Source organism: Stegostoma tigrinum, chromosome 15 (genome assembly GCF_030684315.1).
Source record: "Stegostoma tigrinum isolate sSteTig4 chromosome 15, sSteTig4.hap1, whole genome shotgun sequence".
Lineage (NCBI taxonomy): Eukaryota > Metazoa > Chordata > Chondrichthyes > Orectolobiformes > Stegostomatidae > Stegostoma > Stegostoma tigrinum.
The window spans coordinates 29,300,531-29,314,319 of record NC_081368.1 but is presented as its reverse complement, the minus strand read 5'-3'; the positions used below and the strand labels follow the sequence as shown (position 1 = coordinate 29,314,319).

The following is a 13,789-nucleotide window of genomic DNA, read 5'->3' as shown; positions in this document are numbered from 1 at the left end:
CACAGTGGAAAAGGTTTAACAAGCACTGCTGTATGCTGCTTAATCGAAAGATGAGCTGCTTCTCCAGTTTATGTTGATCTTCACTGGAATATTACAGATGAAAGGACAGAGCAGTCAGTGTAACTACAAGGTAGAGAATTAAAATGATGCATGATCACAAGCTCAGAACTAGAGATGTTCCACAAAGTAACCACCAAATCTCCAATGTAAAGAAAATCACACTGTGATCATTAAATACTGATGATATAGGTTGTTGACTTGCCCACTAAGCTGGCTTGTTTTTGTTCAGACATTTCATCGCTATGCAAGGTGACATCATCAGCGGAGCCTCCAATGAAGTGATGTTATTCTACTCTGCTTGGAATTTATACTGTCTGGTACATTATGGTAAGTACTGTCATTTCTGGTTTTTGTATTCACCATAACGGTCTGGACAGTATAAATTCCAAGCAGAGTAGAATAACATCATCGCTTAGTAGAATCGCTTCATCGGCGGCTCTACTGATGATGTCACCCAGGATGGTGACAAAATGTTTAAACAAAAACAAGCCAGCTCGGCAAGCATATCAACAACCTCACCCACAACCCGGGCTACAGATGTTTGCCAAAACTTTAAACAGATGATATAGATTATACTGAAAGAAGTGCAGGCAGTTACCTTTTGAATTTCAAGGGCCTTGGTCAGTGAGGAGAGAGAGGAAGCAAAAGGTTCGGTTTTGCATTTCCTACACATATGGAAAGGTACCATGGAGAAAGGACAATATGTTGGGGATGATTCAGGTGTGACTGATGGAACAATTTCTTTAGGGTGCTGAAAGGGATCTTGTTTGGTTGTGGCATCGAACTGGAGATAGTAGAACTGGTATAACGTGATCCATTGGACACAGAGACTGATGGGGTGGGATGTAAGGATGAAAAGAAGTTCAGCAAATGGGATTGTGACAGTCAAGGGCCCTGTAGACCACAGTGGGAAATATCCTCAAGTTTGTGGGAAATTGAAGACATGTTTGAAACCCTGAAACAGAAGGTTGCACCATCAAAACAGATGAAACACAGCTGTAAAAATTGGATGAATGGAATTAAGTCCCTAGTGGAAACAGGACAACCAAAGTTGTACCTGCAAGAATGACCAGACATAAAATGAATCATCCCACAGAGAATGCAGAAGAGACTCAGCCAGTCTAGTTGCATCTGTGGAGAGAGAACTAGACTTACCACTTGAGTCCAGTACGACTCTTCTTCAGAACTAGGAGGTAGAAAACAAAGAAGGTGAATAAGAAGAAAGATTAAAATGGAAAACCTATTAAAGAACAGCAGAACATCTTAAAAGGTGGACATAAATGGAAGAGAAGTGGCAGTTAATTAAACATTCAAATAAAAGCAAAATTCTGTGGATGCTGGAAATCTGAAACAAACACAATGCTGGGGAAACTCAACACGTCTGGCAGTACTTGTGTAAAGGGAATCAGAGTTAATATTTTGCGTCTGGTATGACTTCAAAATATTTTTCAGAACTTCTTCAATTATATTTTGCTTTTATAATAATGAATAATTATTTGTTTATCCAAAGGAATGGAGAATCCATGAAGGGAAGAGAAAAGTCGGAGATGGACAATGTGAAGATGAGACAAGTGTGGAAATTGGAAGCAAAATTGATGATATTTTCAAAATCAAAATCTGAGAGAGTAAAGTGCTATGAAATCAGAGTGAGAATGGGAAAACAAAACTGGTACAGTCTTCAATGTAAAAGAAAAGCATGTGATGGAGGGGAATTGAGTAGAACTGAAACAAGAGAATGTTCCATATAATCCACAAAAAAGAGGGACTAGCTGGGACCCATATTTGTACCCAAAGCAATATTTTTTAGAATGAGGAAGAGAATGGAAATACAAAGAGAAGTTGTTCAATGTGAGAAAATGTTCAGCCTGGCAGAAGATGATGGTGAATGGAAATTATTTGGACTTCGGTTCAGAGCAGAAAAGATTTCCTTGAATGAGAACTAGAAGTGTAAAGACAGATTGAATATCCATGGAGACAATGAGATTATTAGGGCCTGGAAACTGCAAACTGCAAAACGTATGGGTGATGTTGAAATCTCAGACATAAATAGGAAAAGACCGATCAAAGAGAAAAGAAAGGGTCAAGATGGAAATAAATCAGTTCAGTTTGGCAGGAACATGCTGAAATGATTAGTCTACGAAGGCTGTACTGTTTGTGGAACTCTGGAAGAAGGCAGAAATAGGCTGTTCAAAATAGGAGACTATAAATTCGGAGACTGTGGAGGAAATATCTCCAAAGGAGAGAAGACTTTGGAGAAAAAGATTTGATGTTCAGTGGTAGGATCATGGTCCAGGGTTTTTCTGGAGGAAATGCTCGAGAGTTGGTATTCAGCTCTGCAAGGTAGAGATCACCTTGCCACATAGTAAGTACAGCACCTTTGTCACTAGGTTTGAGGACAGTATTCGGGGTTGGATCTGAGAGAATAAAGTGCTGTGAAGTCAGAGGGAGATATGTTAGCGTGAGTGAGAGGTATTAAGAAACTGGAAGTGGTCAATGTCATAATGAATGAGGCTTTTTTTCTCAATATGTGCAAAGCGTTCAATAAGAAGAAGAGAAAAATAGCACTGTGAATGAACATAGCTATAGTCAGTCAATGCTGCTAAAGTGGAGGAGGGGAGGTCAATTTGATGACTGAGAAATGACCAGAGATTTAGAACAAAGATATGGAATCCAGGGGAATTTGGCAATATGGATCAAAACAATTGTTAGATACATAAATTACATGGAATGTACAGTACAACAATAGGCCATTTGGCCCAAAACGCCTACATCGGTATTTAAACTTGACAAGATCCTTCTCTTTTTCTGATGAAGGGTCTAGGCCCGAAACATCAGCTTTTGTGCTCCTAAGATGCTGCTTGGCCTTCTGTGTTCATCCAGCTCCACACGTTGTTATCTCAGATTCTCCAGCATTTGCAGTTCCCATTATCTTTCCCCTAAGATCCTTCACCCATTCTTCTGGGCAGTACAACATGATATTGTCAAGTTATGTTATTCAATTACTGGACTGATATCGTCAAAAACGCAGAACTTAAAATCATGTCTACATCTCACGCAGTTCATTCAGAGTGTAAATTAATGTTTATTTGGTCGTGTATCCACATGGAAAACATGGCCTGAAAAAATTACTTCTTACACTGAGATTGCAAGAAAGGCTACTCTAAAACTGTGTTGTCGCTAAATTGAAAGACATAAAGCAAAAGTCAGGGTACAAAGATTTCCAAGATTGGAAAATATGATATTGTTCCAAGATGTTTGTTCGGATTGCTTTTATTGACTACATATATAAATTACCTTGTTTACGGATGAGGGAACAAATTTGCTATTTGCTGATCATATCAAACCATCAAGGGGGGCATATCAAGTGGTGATAAAATTAATTCTACATTTGGAAGATGTAGATAGATGGACTGACTGGGCAGATCAGTAACATTTGCAATCCAGGGTAAAAAATATCAAGTAAAATAAGTGGAAGTAAGAGCAGGGAAAAAAAGTGCCCCTTAAATTATAAAACTTTAAAAGACAACATTTAATCAAAACCACAGGTAACATTCTGTGTGTGACAAAGTAATATTATTGTTTTCCATAAAAATAGAAAGAACTGCAGATGCTGTAAATCAGGAACAAAAACAGAAGTTGCTGGAAAAGCTCAGCAGGTCTGGCAGCATCTCTGAAGAAAAAAATCAGAGTTAACGTTTCAGGTCCGATAACCTGTTCTGAGGAAGGGTCACCTGACTCAAAATGTTAACTTTGACTTTTTTCTTCAGAGATGGTGCCAGACCTGCTGAGCTTTTCCAGGAGCTTCTGGCTTTGCTTATCATTTTTCATTATTCGCAACCTATTCGCAGCTTTTCACATGGCTGATTACATCATTCTTCTTCAACATGCCGTTCTCCACGGTGTACAATAGCATTTGCTTGATTCCATTTCTTTCTCACCAGGCAGAGCTAGAGAATCACTTCTAATGGCATTTCTTCCTGCATCTGCTCTGACATTCCACGAAAGATCTACCATTTTCCCATGCTTAAGTACTTCCTCTTTATGATGTGATCCAAAATACATTAGGTTCGATAGCTACCTTTTCATTGACCTCCAAACAATCTTTTATCTCTTGTATTGCTTGCTCACAATCCAAGTCAGAAATTTTCTCCAATAAATAGTGGGAAGGCAGAACCATTATCTTTTATATCAGTGTATTTTTACCACAGGAGTATTGCCCAACTCTGTGCCTACCTAAGTTCATCTCCTGCTGAAACCTTCATCCCATTTCTTTGTTACTCTCCATGTGCGTTTGACCCTCAAAACAGGGATAACGCTTGTTCATGGCAAGAAGCTGCACCTTATGATGTTTCAAAATGAGGAGTCTGTTATATTGAAACTACCTCATAATTCTGGCTGACAATGAAACTCTCACTGATAATTTGGTTAAAGGTTTTTTGGAATGAGTTACAGTATGATGATCCACCTCCTGTGGCCATCAAGTCTTCAGGTGGGCCTTGAACCTAGAGTTGGTAAAGAGGTATGGACACTGTCAACACACCGTAAGAGCTCCTTTGTTATCATCTATATTTGCTAGTTCAGTGTCATCTTGGGAAAACTCCAATATCCATCCTTAAATAAACATAAGATCCTTCAAGAGTCTGCTATTGATATCTGAAGGATCCCATCTCCTTCCAAACTCTGACTTTACAAATCTAGGTGGTCCAAAAGTTGCACAATTCTCCCAGATTGCATTTCCTCTGACTTGGAAGATTGGCATGTCATTACCTTGAGGATTGTTGACCTTGATAGTGATTAGCAGTAAACCATTTCTCTGCTGGATGATCTTATATGTCATGGATGTTCCTCACACAGTACATTATTCCCAATGAACCTGATGGTTGGCTCATTACTTTATCTGGAGGAACCTTAATTACCCAAATGTCCTGTGCAGTTGAACGTTTCCCTGATAACTTAGGCAGTTGCAAAAGAACTCCATCTGGGAACCTTCCATCTCATGAATGTCCATAATGCTGATTCTCTTTTGAAACAAGCACTATCTTTTGTGCAGAATCCTGAATTTCTGGACCAGGCTTTGCTGTTTGATTTGAAGAGGGTATCCTGCATGTTCAGACCAGGCAGTTTCTTCTAAATCAGGATTCTGTGCTAGGTCCTGAATTAATGAACATTTTTCTGGCTTCCATGTAGATGTATGCAGCTCCATACTACTATGTTCAACTTATTATTTTTTCTCAACCTTCTGATACATTGGACTTGCAGTATGCACGATCTTTAACGTGTCCATTGTTTGATGCCATTGTTCACCCAGTGGAAGCTTTTCCTTGTGATCTAGATATTTACACTTCTTCAGTTGTGTACTGGAGGCTTGCTGCTTATTCAGTACTATCTTTGTCAATGGCATTGACAATGCTGGTTTGAGAGATAAAGGATTGCAGTGTTCATCAGTCAGGGTATAAATGAAAAACATTTCCATCGGTCCCATGAAATCTGTGACCTCCTTCCTGTCAACAATATGAAGGAATTCACTTCTGCCAGTTAATCTCAAATCTCTTTTTCATGTTTGAGTTCCATCATGGATCAAGGGATCTTTTGTCAACTGCTTGATTGATGACAATGGTTTGTTTTTTAATCAGTTGTACTCAGGGAACTAGTTCAACACTTTCTGTTACTGAAAGGATGTTGAAGCCAAGACATGCATGCAGGCTAAAAAATGAGGAGTGTGGGTTATGAGCCACATATCCAATTTCAACTCGTATGCTTCTTGTGTTCCAATAAAACAAAAACCTGTGGATGCTGGTGATCTGAAACAAAAACAGAAACTGTTCACAAAATTCAGCACATCTGTGTGAAGAAAGCTAACCTTTTGAGCGTAGAGACTCTTTTTCAGAGTTGTATTACAATGTTACTTGGAGCATACCTTTCATATCGAGGTTGTTCCTCGAGGCTGCCCATTTTATCTATTGCCTCTACTCTTGCCTCTCTCTTATCTTTAATATATCTTAAAAAACTTCTTTCTTGCTGCAAAAGATGAAGAAAAACTTCCAGAAAGTGGCAGCCACTATTCTGACTGAAAGAAAAGGTGGCAAAATCCTAGTCAGCAGTAGAAATACACCATTGCTATTTCACAGAATTTGGAATTCTAAAAGAACTAACAAAGATAATATTACTAATTAATAGTTTCACAGAATTTGGAATTCTAAAAGAACTAACAAAGATAATATTACTAATTAATAGTTTCCCAAAACTTCTGATTTTAAAACCCGTTGTCACAGTTTTCCACTCATCTGGTGTATTTCTACTGCTGACTAGGATTTTGCCACCTTTTCTTTCAGTCAGAATAGTGGCTGCCACTTTCTGGAAGTTTTTCTTCATCTTTTGCAGCAAGAAAGAAGTTTTTTAAGATATATTAAAGATAAGAGAGAGGCAAGAGTAGAGGCAATAGATAAAATGGGCAGCCTCGAGGAACAACCTCGATATGAAAGGTATGCTCCAAGTAACATTGTAATACAACTCTGAAACACCTAGATTTGTAAAGTCAGAGTTTGGAAGGAGATGGGATCCTTCAGATATCAATAGCAGACTCTTGAAGGATCTTATGTTTATTTAAGGATGGATATTGGAGTTTTCCCAAGATGACACGTAGGCTGTAACTTCTTTTCTTCAGCCTACGTGGACATGGACATGATATTTGTTCCTGTCATCATCTTAAACTTAGAAAAGATGATCACTGTAACAAATACACTCTATGAAGTTTGTCAACTGTTCAATTATTTGAAGCACTAATTTTCCTGAACAATACCTCTGTTAACTTTTCTAATGAAGGTTTACTGTCCAATGTATCTTTTCTAATGAGGGGGCGGGGAGACGGGTTATTGTGATCACATCAACCTCTATGTAAGAGTATTTGGCATTTTGTTTTTCTGAAGTTGTGTCCTATTTCTGCACATTTTCTGGAAGTGATCTGGTCTTACAGATTTATTGTTTCACAACAATTACATTTAGTATTACTCTCTCTTTTTGGCTTGCTAAGTATACAATTGTATTCAGCAATTACCAGCAGATGATGTCAAAGTCATCAAAGTCCATGCAAAGGTAAAAAAAGACTAGCTTCCATTGGAATCTGCAGACAATTTGATTCGTGATCACAACAGATGAGTGGAAAACTGTGACAACGGGTTTTAAAATCAGAAGTTTTGGGAAACTATTAATTAGTAATATTATCTTTGTTAGTTCTTTTAGAATTCCAAATTCTGTGAAATAGCAATGGTGTATTTCTACTGCTGACTAGGATTTTGCCACCTTTTCTTTCAGTCAGAATAGTGGCTGCCACTTTCTGGAAGTTTTTCTTCATCTTTTGCAGCAAGAAAGAAGTTTTTTAAGATATATTAAAGATAAGAGAGAGGCAAGAGTAGACATTGGACTGCTGGAAAATGAGGCTGGACAAGTAGTAATGAAGAACAAAGAAGTAGCAAAGGAACTGAAATGGTACTTTGCATCAGTTTTCAGAATGAAGGATATCAGCAGCATACCTGAACTCCAAGAGAGTGAGGGGGCAGAGGTAAGTGAGTGGTCATTGCTTAAGAGAAGGTGCTGGCGAGGTAAATGGTCCGAAAGTGTGTAAATCACTCAAACCAGATCGACTACATCCCAGAGTTGTGAAGAAAAAAGCTGAGGAGATTGTACAGACATTGGGGGTGATCTTTCAGAAATCACTGGAGTCAGGAAGTATCCCAAGAGACTTGAAAATGGCAAATATACAGCGCTGTTTAAGAAGGTAGGGAGGCTGAAGACAGGAAACTCTCGGCCTGATTTTGGTCATTCATCAGATTTTGAAGTTATTATTAACAATAAAATTGCAGACTACTTCAAAATGCACAGTAAAATAGGGCTGAGACAGCACAACTTCATCAAGGTGTTGTCATGTCTGATAAATGTGTTTGATTTGTTTGAGGAGGCAACAAGCAAGTTAAACAAAGGAGAACTAGTGGACATCACCTATTTGGATTTTCAGAAGGGCTTTGATAAGATGCCATACAGGAGGCTGCAAAACAAGACAAGAGCCCACGGTGTTAGGGGCGATGTATAAGCATAGACAGAGGATTGGCTGACTGGCAGAAAGCAGGCAGTAGGGATAAATGGGTATTTTTCAGGATGGCAGCTGGTGACCAATGGAGTTCTGCAATCGCCATTAAGACCCCAAATACACACACATTCATTCACTATTAAGACAAACAAATACAATGGTATGGATGGAAAAATATAGGGAATACAATTTTGAAGATCAAAATCCAAATGACAAAGATGGGTTGTCTCTCAAAGTTAATTTGATTTTAGCAATGAAAACAAGGAGTTACCTGTAGAATGATGGCTGTTCTTTGATTCTTTAGTTGATCAGTTGGATTTAGGTCTTTTCTTGTGCCAGAGTTCTTCCTATTCAGTTTCTTACTTGGTAATCTCACGAAGAGAAAAAGGAGAGAAATGTTATCCAGTTGTTTCTAGGTATACTGCTTTTACAAGTCTGTATAATATTACACCTGACCAATCTGAGGGATGTCATCAATTTTTCCTCAACTCAAACTCCTTGCCCCAATGATGTAATAAACTTACTGGTCCAAAACCACCATAATCTTGTACAACATTAACATTTGATTTTTCAGATCATCAGGTGGGGCAGAATGTATGTAACTTCAACATTAATTCTTTCAGAATCATTGTTTTAGACAACAATGCCTTCTGCAGCTCAGTCCCTAATCTCCAGAATGTCTTCCCTAAAGGTCACCTTCGATTGTTTTACTACATTAGAGACACTTTGCAAATGCAAAAGCAAAATACTGAAAATCTTGAAAATAATATGCTGGAAATCTTTTAATTCCACTCCCGCACATCCCAGATGTCCAAGTTCTTCAAGGACCGCAACTTTCCCCCCACAGTGATCGAGAACGCCCTTGACTGCGTCTCCCGTATTTCCAGCAAAACATCCCTCACACCCCGCCACCGCCACAACCGCCCTAAGAGGATCCCCCTCATTCTCACACACCACCCCACCAACCTCCAGATACAACGCATCATCCTCCGACACTTCCGCCATCTACAATCCGACCCCACCACCCAAGACATTTTTCCATTCCCACCCCTGTCTGCTTTCCGGAGAGACCACTCTCTCTGTGACTCCCTTGTTTGCTCCACACTACCCTCCAACCCCACCACACCCGGCACCTTCCCCTGCAACCGCAGGAAATGCTACACTTGCCCCCACACCTCCTCCCTCACCCCTATCCCAGGCCCCAAGATGACATTCCACATTAAGCAGAGGTTCACCTGCACATCTGCCAATGTGGTATACTGCATCCACTGTACTCGGTGTGGCTTCCTCTACATTGGGGAAACCAAGCGGAGGCTTGGGGACCGCTTTGCGGAACACCTCCGCTCAGTTCGCAACACACAACTGCAACTCCCCGTAGCAAACCATTTCAACTCCCCCTCCCATTCTTTAGATGACATGTCCATCATGGGCCTCCTGCAGTGCCACAATGATGCCACCCGAAGGTTGCAGGAACAGCAACTCATATTCCGCCTGGGAACCCCTGCAGCCTAATGGTATCAATGTGGACTTCACCAGTTTCAAAATCTCCCCTTGCCCCACCGCATCCCTAAACCAGCCCAGTTCGTCCCCTCCCCCCACTGCACCACACAACCAGCCCAGCTCTTCCCCTCCACCCACTGCATCCCAAAACCAGTCCAACCTGTCTCTGCCTCCCTAACCTGTTCTTCCTTTCACCCATCCCTTCCTCCCACCCCAAGCCGCACCCCCATCTACCTACTAACCTCATCCCACCTCCTTGACCTGTCCGTCTTCCCTGGACTGACCTATCCCCTCCCTACATCTCCACCTATACTCTCTCCACGTATCTTCTTTACTCTCCATCTTCGGTCCGCCTCCCCCCCTCCCTATTTATTCCAGAACCCTCACCCCATCCCCCTCTCTGATGAAGGGTCTAGGCCCGAAACGTCAGCTTTTGTGCTCCTGAGATGCTGCTTGGCCTGCTGTGTTCATCCAGCCTCACATTTTATTATGCTACATATACACATATATTTATATAATAGATCAGTGAAACATTAGAACCTTGGTGACCAGGTAGACAACTTTAAATTGCTATAGTAAATTAGTGTACACATAATGGACATCACGGGTATTGCATTGGAGTTACGGAATATTTACGCAAACAAGTCAAGTTGCACTTCTGTCTGAAACAGTTAGGCTGCATTTTGCGATGTGAGTTTTAATGACTCCCCTGTAGGAAAGGAATAAAAACAGTGAAAAAGGTGGATACATCCACTTCTTCTTTTGTTACAAAAGGTCAGCAGAAACTGTTGTCTAGAGAGAGATAGTTAAGATGGTTGGGTTTATCTTTTTGTTTCAGAAGATCCAATTTAAGACTGATAAGAAAACTCCTCTTGGCTGTCGGGTTTTGTTTAGCCACTATAAAAAGCAGAATTTCTACCACAATCTAATTTTACTTCAGTCAGAAAGCAGGCATGCAGGTTTTAAGTATTTTGCTTTTGGAGTATAATAAATTAAAAGTAGAGATGATTCAAGTGCTTGCAAGTATTCCACGGTGACTCTTGCTGATATTGTATTCTCCGGTCAGGCATTGACTTGCATGGTTACCTGAGCTGCATTAGAAGAATGCCATCTTCTGGTCACAGCTTTGTAGAATACAGAATAGAATTGAATATCCTTTTATTGTCAAGCGTCTTGGAAGTACAAGAGTACACAGAAGTTTTTACAATGGCTGCCACTAAAGGCGCCATCCTCGGTACAAGCACTGAGGTAAAAATTTCATACGGAACAAGAATAAAAGGAATAGTTGTAGCATTACATACAGTGTCTGACAAAATAGGTTAGGAATCAGATCATTATAACATAGTTAAAGAACTCACATTACAGTCAGGTAAAAAAAATTCAAATAGCAGTAACTCAGCATTGTGGTCTGACTGTATGTGCTAAGCGCCTGTCCAATAATTATCCCGCTCTGCTCCAAGTTTCCAGTCCTCTCTGCACCGGCACACAACTGCGCCAAGATAAATTGTGCTGTGCCAGGACTCGTTCCCCTCACGCTGCACCAAGACTTGTTCCCCTCATGTCGCACCAAGACCCGTTGCCCTCACGTTGCACCAGGACCCATTCACCTCACGCTACACCAGGACCCATTCCCCTCACGCTGGACCGGAATCGTTCCCCCCGTCTTGTATCAGGACCCATTCCCCTTGCGCTGTACCAGAACTCGTTCATCTCCTGCTGTACCAGGACTTCTTCATCTTCCGCTGTACCAGGACTTGTTCTCCTCATGTCGCACCAAGACCCATTCCCCTCATGCTGCACCAGGACTTGTTCCCCTCACGCTGCACCAGGACCCATTCCCCTCACGCTGCACCAAGACTTGTTCCCCTCATGTCGCACCAAGACCCGTTGCCCTCACGTTGCACCAGGACCCATTCCCCTCACGCTGGACCGGAATCGTTCCCCCCGTCTTGTATCAGGACCCATTCCCCTTGCGCTGTACCGGAACTCGTTCATCTCCTGCTGTACCAGGACTTCTTCATCTTCCGCTGTACCAGGACTTGGTCATCTCCTGCTGTACCAGGACTTGTTCCTCTCATGTCGCACCAAGACCGGCTCCCCTCGCGCTGTACCAGGACTCGTTCATCTCCCGTCGTGCCAGGATTTGTTAATCTCCCGCTGTACCAGGACTCATTAATCTCCCGCTGTACCGGGACTTGATCCCCTCGCGCTCCACTGGGACCCATTCCCCTAGCGCTGCAACAGGACTCATTCCCCTCATGCTGCACGAGGACCCGTTCTCCTCGTGCTGCACCGGGATTCATTCCCCTTGCAGTGCAGTAGGAATTGTTTCTCTGAAAGCTGCTCCAAGGATTCCAGAGCTCAGAAGCCATCAATTTTGACTAGGTTATTTAAAATTATTTAAACTGGGCACGCTAGGTTGGGTGGCAATACTGCCTATCAGATGGATCTGACGACTGAGTAATGGTCACAGAAGGAAGCATGCTTGTGCAGGAATTGAGGACAAAAAGGGGAAAAGATGGGGAACATGAAAGAATATAAATCTGAATTGTTTTTGTTAGACAGAAGAAGGTTAAGAGGTGACTTAATAGAGACATACAAGATGATCAGAGGATTAGATAGGGTGGACAGTGAGAGCCTTTTTCCTCGGATGGTGATGGTTAGCATGAGGGGACATAACTTTAAATTGAGGCGTGATAGATATAGGACAGAAGTCAGAGGTAGGTTCTTTACTTAGAGTAGTAAGGGCAACAGTAGTAGACTCACCAATTTTGAGGGCATTTAAATGGTCAGTGGATGAACATATGGATGATAATGGAATAGTGTAGGTTAGCTGGGCTTCAGTTTGGTTTCACCTGCGATAGATGCAACATCGAGGGCCAAAGGGCCTATACTACGCTGCGATATTCTATGTTCTATGTTTTCAACCAATATGCCATGAGGACCTGTATAAATTGAGCATAAAATTTTGATTTTCATTACCGATGTACATTATTAAACAATGTTTCATCTCAAACAATATTCTTAATCAAAATTACATCTCAAAACTCATTAAAATTAATCAACGAATTAAAAGTGCAGGATCAGGATTTTTATTCTAAAATGTGAATATTCTGAATGCATACGGCTCAAGGGAAAAATTGAGATGACATAAAAAAGTGGGTGCGCATGGAACTGTTTGCCTCACTTTTAGAGTGCCATGTTACTCAATAGGTTGCAAACTACTGCAGTAGAGAATGACAATATAACAAGTATTCTTGAAATGTGACTACTTCAGAACATGGAGCTAAATTCAGTAGTATAATCTTTTCAAAAGGGATCGAAACAAGGAGAATTTTCGAGCAAGCTTGGCCTGCTGCAACAGTAGAGAATGATCTCTCTTTGATCTTCATTACCAACTTATATCCTTACTTACATAAATCCTTCTATGTGGATTTTAGTTTATTCCTTTAAGTAAGTATAACCATTGCTGAAAATTATTGAATAAACGAACCATTTATCTTGTTGAAAGCAAAACTCTGTGCTGCCAGTTATTTTCACATTGAAACACTTCGTAATAAAAAGGGGGAGTTGAAATGAACTCCATTTCACCAATTTATACTTTACATGTGGGGAGGTAATTGACACTGCCTCCATAAACCCTAACTTGGACCTTTCCTAACTGATATTCCTGCTACTAGAATTACTACACTTTAATCTGATTTTTAACCCTACACTGTGGAAGGCCATTCACTGTATCATATATGCATTATCCAATTAATATCATTCAATTTATTTTCTCATTAGCCCACTGTTTACCTTTCATTTGGCTGCTACATACAATAACAACAGACAATAAGAAATAGGAATAGGAGTAAGACTATTCAGCGCTTGAGCCAGCTCCACCATTCGGTAGGATCATGGCTGATCCAACCCCATTCCTCACATCCACTTTCCTGCACTTTCCCTACAGCCTAGATGCCCCTTCTGATCAAGAATTGATCAATCTCAACGTTAAATATATACATGGACTCTGTTCCCACAGCTCTTTGTGGCAAGGAATTCCAAAGAATCAGGACCATCTTGAGAGAATAAATTCCTCCTAATCTCAGTCTTAAATTGGCACCCCTTCATTCTGAGACTATGCTGTCTGGTCCTAGACTCTCT

At 40.9% G+C, this 13,789-nt stretch overlaps 1 protein-coding gene across 3 annotated transcripts in view; it reads right to left on the bottom strand.

Moving 5' to 3' along the window:
• LOC125458781 (E3 ubiquitin-protein ligase XIAP-like) overlaps positions 1-11,903 on the bottom strand; it is a 40,061-nt gene extending 28,158 nt beyond the window's left edge. Inside the window, exons 1-2 of one of the 3 annotated variants that reach the window (XM_059651400.1) lie at positions 11,625-11,903; positions 8,415-8,514 (exon numbers count right to left, since the gene is read on the bottom strand). The gene's annotated coding sequence lies outside the window, so the exon portion shown is untranslated. The remainder of the gene's footprint in view (positions 1-8,414; positions 8,515-11,624) is intronic. The other 2 variants (XM_048544436.2, XM_048544432.2) reach the window with 2 other exon arrangements.
• Between the last annotated feature and the right edge of the window lie 1,886 nt (positions 11,904-13,789).